Raw genomic sequence first — 8,547 nt, 5'->3', positions numbered from 1 at the left:
TTTTTTTTTTTTTCCGGTACCAGGAATCGAACTCACGATCTTGTGCTTGCCCGGCAGGCACTGTGCCGCTGAGCTAAATCCCCAGCCCCTAGGATGCTGTCTTCTCACCCTACTCTGCTTCCATTTTTATCCTTCCTTTCTTTTCCAATGTTCTGAAACAAACAACATTCACTGTTATTCTCCCTACCACACACCATCTCTCTAGCCCTTTGTAACCTAGGTCAATAAATGAATACACAGACCTTGTAGAAAACAACATTAATACAGGTCCATTAGCATCCTGTGAGTACGATCATCATGAACAAAGCTTAATCACCTCCTCCCACCTGCAAAGTATCAAACTCTGAACATACAAAGCTGAGAAATATTGTTTTGCCAATAAGGTAGATATCCCGCAACTGTTCTTGAAAACAATTTAGTGGTTATAAAATTAAAAATGGCAAGAGACAGGATGAACTGGGGAAATGGGGTACTTAGGAGGAAAGAGTAGGGAAAAAACAGATGGAAGGTGCTACAGTTTGCGTCGTGAATGTCCCTCAAAGGCATGTGTCCCTCAAAGGCATGGTCTGCAGTCTACAACACTTCTGGGACCTTTAGTACGTGGGGCCTGGTAGAAGGAAGTTAGGTCACTAGCCATGTGCCCTAGAAAGGCACCCTGAACCCTCCTCTTCCTTTCTCCTGCACTTCCCAACCACCATGAGGTGAGGACTTCCTCCATCATATGCTCCCATCATGATGTACTTTTTCACTAAAGACCCCTGAACAACAGACAACCTACTATACCATGGACTGAAACCTCCAAAGTTGTGAACCAAAATAAAGCTTTCCTCTTGCGGGAAGGGGGTCCTAGGGATTAAGCCCAGAGCCTTATACATGCTGGGCCAGTGGTGGTGAACCTATGACACACCTGCTGCAATGGACTGTTTGTATCACTGAAAGCTCTAAAAGGTTTGCCATCACTGTGCCAGACTAACACTCTACCACTTAGCCACACTTGCAATCCAAGGCTTTCCTCTCTATAAGCTGATTTAACTCACGTATTTTGTAATAGTAATGGAAAGCCAACGAACACAGAAGGGGACAGGAAAGAAAAGAACTGTTGAAACTAAAGAGATTAAAACAAAAGAAAATGGGCAACATTTCCATTCAGTTTATCTTCCCTTCTGCAGCTCTAGTTGAGAACCGAATGAGACTAATGCTAGCTCAGTGAGCCATACACAGAATGAGATATGTAAAGACCAGACTGTTGGCATTGTTTTCCCCAGGACACGGACCCAGAGGCCTTCTAAGTAGTCCTTCTTTCTGACTTCATCCCTTTCACTGTTCAGTGGCTGGCCCATCTGAGATGACATCAGCACTGGCCTCAGGTGATCCAGAGGTCACTTCCTTCTCTTTCTGCTCTGACAGATAAGCTTACATGAGTCACCACTTTCTAATTTCACCTGACACCATTTGCATGGTTACAGGTACTCTATTCAAGCAAGCATATTAACTAGAAGTGACAAGCACCATTCTAGTCTGTAATTAGTGTGTGTGTGTGTTTTCTTGAGACAAGGTCTTGCTGTGTAGCCCAAGCAGACCTTTACCTCAGATCCTCTCACCTCAGCCTCTGGCATTACAGGTGTGTGCCACCACACCTGAATTGATAATCATTCTTGAGTGGAGCTTTTTAATGCTTTCATGAGTTCATATACCTTGAATCTGATAATCATTCATAAGGTCATTTCCCACTGTAGTCCAAGAGTCTGAGATGTCACAGTTAACCTGTTAAGTCAGCTGGTGGCTCCTGAACCCTAACACCAGCTTCATAGAGCACACTACCACAGTCCTTCATGCCTCTGCATAGGCTATATCCTCTGCCTAACATGTTCTTTTCCTCCACAATGTCGTGTGACCTATATCTCCTCTGGGAAGACTTTCGGGACATCTCCTAGTCATGTTTATGACTTTCCATTTCACCCCTGGCCCCACCCTCGTGCCCTCTATTACAGTATGGCATTTATCACGCTAAACAGCACTCATCTGGGGCCACGTCTGTCTTACCTACTTGGCTGTGCGCTCCCTGGGAGCAAAGATCTCCTCTTTTAATGTCAGCCAGGTAGTCTTGGATTCTAGTGCAGCGTTCACCACTCAAATGTCAGGTGAAAGCTTAGTCATGTGTATCCCTAGCACATAATAAAGTTTTTTTGTTTTTGTATTTTGGTTTTTTTTGGTCTTTTTGAGACACGGTCTTACTATGAAGTTCAGGCTGGCCTTGAGCTCACTTTGCAGCATAACAAGGTTTTTAAAGGAATAACCATTCTGTTCCTACCTTTAATAAGGATGAACAGGATACTCATTAAATCCTGCAAAAACCAAATAAAACTTTCAAATTAAAAATTTTAATTTACATATTTTCTTTATAATCTTACGATGTCTACCTATTACATGTAGAAATTAAGAAAAAATATAGAGCTGGGGTTGTAGCTCACTGGCAAAGTGCTTGTCTAGCGTGAGTGAGGCTCTGGGTTCGATCCCCAGGGCCCACCCCACACACACACAAAAACTAAAATATATGTACACAATATAAATGGTACAGAAACAACACATTGTGTCCTACAAAGCTATAGAATAAATACTGAAAGGAACAGTTAATGTTTAATTGTTTGATCAATCTTAATGCCTGTATTTGTTTATCTGAGTAACCAATTTGAAGGTATCAATATATAATACAACAACCATTGTTAATTTCCTATCACCTTATCTGAAATTCTTTATTACTTGTATTGTTTATGTGTTATTTTGTAAATGTATGTGTTAATATGTTTTCATTCTTTTATCTTTAAAATTTAAAAAAAAAAAGCTACAGAATAAAGAAGAGCAGGCTGGGGATTTAGCTCAGCGGCACAGTACCTGCCTGGCAAGCACAAGGTCATGAGTTCGATTTCCAGTACTGGAAAAAAACCAAAACCAAAAAAAAAGAAAGGAAAGCACAGACCCTAGAGGCAATTTAAAAAGGAAAATCTCTTCCATATTTAACTATTAGCATATCTAACATTATGTATAATACATGAGTAAATGAATGTATGTCCTAGACATCAAACCCAGGGCCACACACATACTGTATTTGATAATGAGCTATACCCTCAATCTTTCTAAAAATCTTATTCTATCTTTTCTAACTTCACTTGAAAAAAATTTGAGAATCTACAATGTGCAAGTCACAGTGTCAGATGTGATACACATATTTTGTATCACAAAATATTTTTGTATCACAAAGTATTTGTCAGATGTGGTACAAAGTATTTTCATTCATGTAGCTAGTTTCTTGAAGGAGAAACATAACACACAAAGTAAATGTTTATTTCATTATAGTTGTATTAAGTACTGAGGCAGGAGGATCCCAAGTTCCAGCCAAACCTGGACAACTTAGTAACTTAGTGAGACCCTGCCCCAAAATTCAAAACTAAAAAATAACGCTGGGGATGTAGCTGGGCTCAACCCCAGTAGGACAAACAAACAAACAAACAGCATATCTGCCAATCTTGGGTAGAGGTGATTAGGAAGTCATTAAAGTAACATAAACTGAGCTCTGAGGATTAAAGAGATATCAGCTACAGTCAGGGGATGGGGCTTCCAGCCATAGGAACAGCATGTGCAGGCCAGTATCCTGGGTAGGAGGAGCATGTATTTCAGGAACCTGAAAAGGATCAGTATGGCAAGAGGACAGGCAGTGAAGGGGAGAGTGACAGGAAATGAGGCAGGAGACAGTGGCAGAGTCTTCACTGAGCACTCAGTGAATAAGAGAAGAACAAGAATTGAGGTTCTTATTCTTGTGGAATTTATATTCTAGAGGGGCAACGGCAAAGTTTTGGGGTCTTGTCAACACTTTTAGGTAGGAGAGAAATACAATCACATTTATACTTGTTTCTTAAGTAAACATTTTATATTGAGGTGTAACACATACAAGTCTGTAGATTTTTTGTTTTGTTTTGTTTTTCTTTTCTTTTTTTGTCTTTTTGAGACAGGGTCTCACTACGCAGTTCAGGCTGGCCTTGAGCTCACTTTGGAGCCCAGGCTGGTCTCGAACTCACAATGATCCTTCTGCCTCAGCCTCTTGACTGCTGGGATAACAGGCATGTGCCACCACGCCTGGCTAAATCTGTAATTTTAAAAGATTATTCTCACTACAGTTTCAACAATTCCCTGAGGCACGCAATTCTCTACATGCAAAAGGAAAAACTAGGGCTGTACACAACCAGGTAATTTATTTGGGATTTTCAATAAATATTTAAAATATACAATAAGGCAGGTAGAGTATAAGGTGGAAGAGGTGAATAAAATAGTCTTGCTCTTGCAAAACTTACAACCTAGTGAGACAGATCTCACTAGAAATGAATGCAGACTATGCTAGAAATGAGTAAAGCACTGTGTAAGGAAGCAGAGAGAAATGAAATCTTCATAAGCTTCACTTCTGTGTTAAGGGGCTGTAATTTTTTTTCACTATAGCTTTTGGATTCCCAATCTTCCTGTGCTTAGAATATAGTTGATATTCAAGAAAATGTGACAAACAAACCCAGGACTTTTGGAACCTAATTCAGGGACTTCTCAATTCTGCCCCGACTCTAGAGTTATGCACAAATGCTAAGAATTATGGAACTATTTTGGAGCTCTACTTTTGAAGTTGCTCTCAGAGTACAAACCACAAAAGAAAACAAGTCTCATGAACGTCAAAATTCATCTCTGACCTCTCTTGAAAACTGGTAACAATATGTAAACGTAGTCAATTTTTTAAAAGCAAATCTCAGGGGCTAGGGATTGAGCTCAGCGGCACAGTGCCCGCCTGGCAAGCACAAGATCGTGAGTTCAATTCGCGGTACCAGAAAAAAACAAAACAAAACAAAAAAGCAAATCTCCAAATATATGGAGTTGTACACATTATACATCCATGGCTTTTTGTGTTAACCAGACCTTAACAAGTAAGCTTCTAGAGAATGAGGAAATGCTCTTATGAAAACAAGCAAGAAAATATGCTATGCTCTCTTTCATAATTCATGATCTCTGTCCTCAAAGTGCTTATATTTTAATTTCTAACTGGAAAATAAAAGCACATAAAAAAGAATAAAGCAATTAGAAGGAAGCATTTGTTCATTTATTTAAGATATTTATAGCCTACCCACTGCAGGCCAAGTCAGGGGCAGGGATATAAAGATGAAGAAGGCAAAGGCCCGTCTTGAGAAAACTCAGTTTTAAGGAAGAAGCCACCAATGTGTACTACAGGACAACCAGAGCTGTTATTTAACACGTACAGGCAGATGAAAACAATGAAGTTCTATATGACTGGCACTTGTACTAATTCATCAGATGTCCAATCCTACTGGTCAGTGTCTATGATTTACCTATGATTATGCTACACATTGATAAATATTATATAATTACTATGTGAGAAAAAGTAATACCAAAAATAATGTTTAAAAAGTTTCAGACAAGATGGTGCAATCTGAAGTTTAGAGATGGTCTTAGGGTCCTCCTGAGTTAAGATTTTTACCAAGGATAGTTAGCCTTGGTTTTGTTTTTTGTTTTTTGAGAGGGAGTCTTACTGTGTATTTCAGGCTGGCCTTGAATCCACTTTGTGGCCCAGGTGCAAACTCTCAGTGATCCTCCTGCCTCAGCCTCCCGTGTGCTGGGATTACAGGTGTGCGCCACAACATCCAGCTAAGGCTGTTTGGATAAGGAAGTGGTTCTAGATGAGGGGGATCGAATAATCAAGAGGCTAGTGGCTGAAATTACCCAAGTCTGTTCCTTAAGCTAGGCTGATGACACAGTGTAGAACTGTGCTGTTCAACATGGTAGCCACCATGCGGCTATTGACACTTGAAATGTGGTTAGACTGAACTGAGATGTATATAAGTGAAAAATACACTCCAGATCTCAGACTTAATATGGGGGGGGGCACAAAAAGTATCTCAATACTAATTTTAATGTTTCTATATTTAAATAATATTTTAGGTATAGTGAATAAAATGCCATGAAAATCAATTTCATCACCTTTTTAAAATTTTTCTAATGTGGCTACTGGAAAATTTTAAATTACATATGTGGCTTACATTTGGGGCTTTCTTTCTATTTCTGTTGGACAGGGCCAGTCCAGACAGCTTTGCGTAACAGGCTAAAGAATTTAAACCCTCTAGGCAATGAAACACCACTGAAGGTTTTCACACTGAAGTGTCTGGTAAATTTGAGAAAGAGCACAAAACATAAAGCACTGTTTCAAGATCAGCGTGGGGGCAATCTGTAGGGGGAAACACTAGAGGCAGTTGTCAATGTCAAAAGGCTGCAAATGTCAAAGGGTAAGCAGGCGGCTGAGCTGGAAAGCATACAAGGTCTCTAGAAGTGTTGGGCCGCGTGGAGAAAGGAGGAAGAAATTAGGATCAGGCTGAGACATGGGAAGAATAACAGGTGCAAGCGCTGATCCCAATCTGGATAACCAAGGTGCAACTCTTGCATGATTTAGCAAGCTCAGCATAGTTTAGGTTTAATCTAGTCTGGCTTAGCCATAAGGGCTCACGGGCAAGTCAGAAGAGAGCAGAACTGTGTCCTTTCCAGCAATTTCAGATCTATCTCCAATGGTGAGATCAAGTCCCAGAGACCAGGAGAAGGTAAGTAAGACTACCAGAAACTACAGGATAATAACATGCTGTTAAAAAAACTTTATAAAAATCAAACAGAGGTAATAAAAACAAAGCTTCGACGTACTTCTGTAAAAACGTACTTACTCCTGAAAACAAAGAATGGACATAACATTAAATTCTTAAGTTAGGCATGGCCAACCTAATCATGAGTGACATTCTTCTTTCCACTTTCCCACGTCCTTGCTGCCTTTCTTCCACTAGATAATTTTTAAATTTATTTTTATTTGAAAGAGAAAAAAACAAGGAACACAAAAACAAAACAATACAAAAACAATAAAAATGATACAGGAGCAGGGCGTAGTGGCTCACGCCTGTAACTCCCGGCCTCCGGGAGGCTGAGGCAGGAGGATCATTGTAAGTTTGAGAGCAGCCTGGACTACAAGCAAGCTTGAGACCAGCCTGAACTGCGCACCGTCCCTAAAAGACCAAAAAAAAAAAAAAAAAGACATTGGATTTCAAAACAAAATGATAGGAATTAACAATGATTGGTATATGACATTATTGTTATACCTCTAGATAATTTAGGAGGAAAAATGAAGCAAATACAGGCACTGAAACCACACCTGAGACTAAACCTATGCCCTTGAACTTCCCAGGTATGTTTCTTGGAGGTCCCTTTCCTAATCCCCACAAAGGGAATGAAGCCAACCCCACAGACTTGAGATAAGGATGAGGATAAAAAGTTAAACACCCTGGGATGTAGAAAGCATGAATTCTAGCTGAACAGTATCACTGCTACTTGAACAAATGGTATCGTTCTGAATTTAAAACATTTTCAGTGCTTCTACTTGAAAGACAAAAACATTTTTTCCCCAAGAGCATCACACTGAAGACAAGCAACTTGGGGATTCCTTACTTCTCTTTAAGTCCTATCAGCTACCAGAAACACCACTGTTGTAAGAATGTTTGGGACAAGAACTCAAAAAGTTCAAGAACTAAAAAAATATATATACAGACATCGTTTTTATCACTGTATCCCAAACAAGACAAGCCAGTCTAATCTGTGTTCTGGTTACCAGCGAATGAGCCTAAGTGTAGGAACACGCTCTTTTAGTACCTCTCCCACTGCCTACCGCAGCAACACCACACACCTCTGAGGGGCAACACAATGCCACAAGCTCTGCTCTTTAACAATCATTTACACAACACTACCAAAAGTTCATCTGTAGTTTGAATGCCAAGATCACGTATGCCTCTTCAAATCTATAATAAACATACACTACCAAAATCTCCCATAATGGAGAAATAACCTCTATTACTAAACTTATGAAAATGTTAAGATGTGTGATTTCTATACACCTTCTATATGCTTACCTACTGAAGGGACACTAGTGATGTTTTATTCACTGAGCCTCAGGTTTGTTTTATTCACTGTGAGTCAAATAACAAAATAACTAAGAGATACAAGAGAAAATAAGAGGCCGAAAGTCCCAGACTGGTAACCTATATCCAAAGAATCACGGATGGGCTGGTCCTTGAAGCTTGAATGAGATGCATCCGTTTTCTGGGGTTCCTGAACCCCCCCAGTGCATTTCCACGGCCTGGGCATTTGGCCACTACGAGCTCATAAACCCACTAATTGGATGTAAAGGGCATCGGATCAGGGCAAGGTGGCAAACACTCCCTGGGCAGTTTCGAGCGCTGTCATTCCTTCGGACCCTCGCTTCCACGTCGAGAGTCAGAATCGCCTCTCCCAGCGGCCACACCCGCAGCGATCCCGGGAGGAGTGAGCAGCTCCGGGCCGGGGTCGCTGGGGAATGAACGCATTCGCTCCACCACGCAGGTCCTGCACGCCAGGCAAGGGCGCGAGGCTCCGAGGCCTGACGCTCGCTCCCGGCCGCCACCAGGCACAGGCGGACGCCACCCCGCGGGCCTC

General features: G+C 40.9%; 1 protein-coding gene across 3 annotated transcripts in view; it reads right to left on the bottom strand.

The window, feature by feature from the left end:
• The window catches only part of Tnrc6b (trinucleotide repeat containing 6B), a 240,254-nt gene that overhangs the window by 230,950 nt on the left and 757 nt on the right, over positions 1–8,547 (bottom strand). The gene's annotated exons all lie outside the window — the stretch shown is intronic.

This window comes from Chinchilla lanigera, unplaced genomic scaffold (genome assembly GCF_000276665.1).
Source record: "Chinchilla lanigera isolate Chin_1 unplaced genomic scaffold, ChiLan1.0 scaffold00012, whole genome shotgun sequence".
In the NCBI taxonomy this organism is placed as follows: Eukaryota; Metazoa; Chordata; class Mammalia; order Rodentia; family Chinchillidae; genus Chinchilla; species Chinchilla lanigera.
Note: the sequence above shows the minus strand (reverse complement) of the source record. Positions and strands in the feature narration are given on the sequence as shown.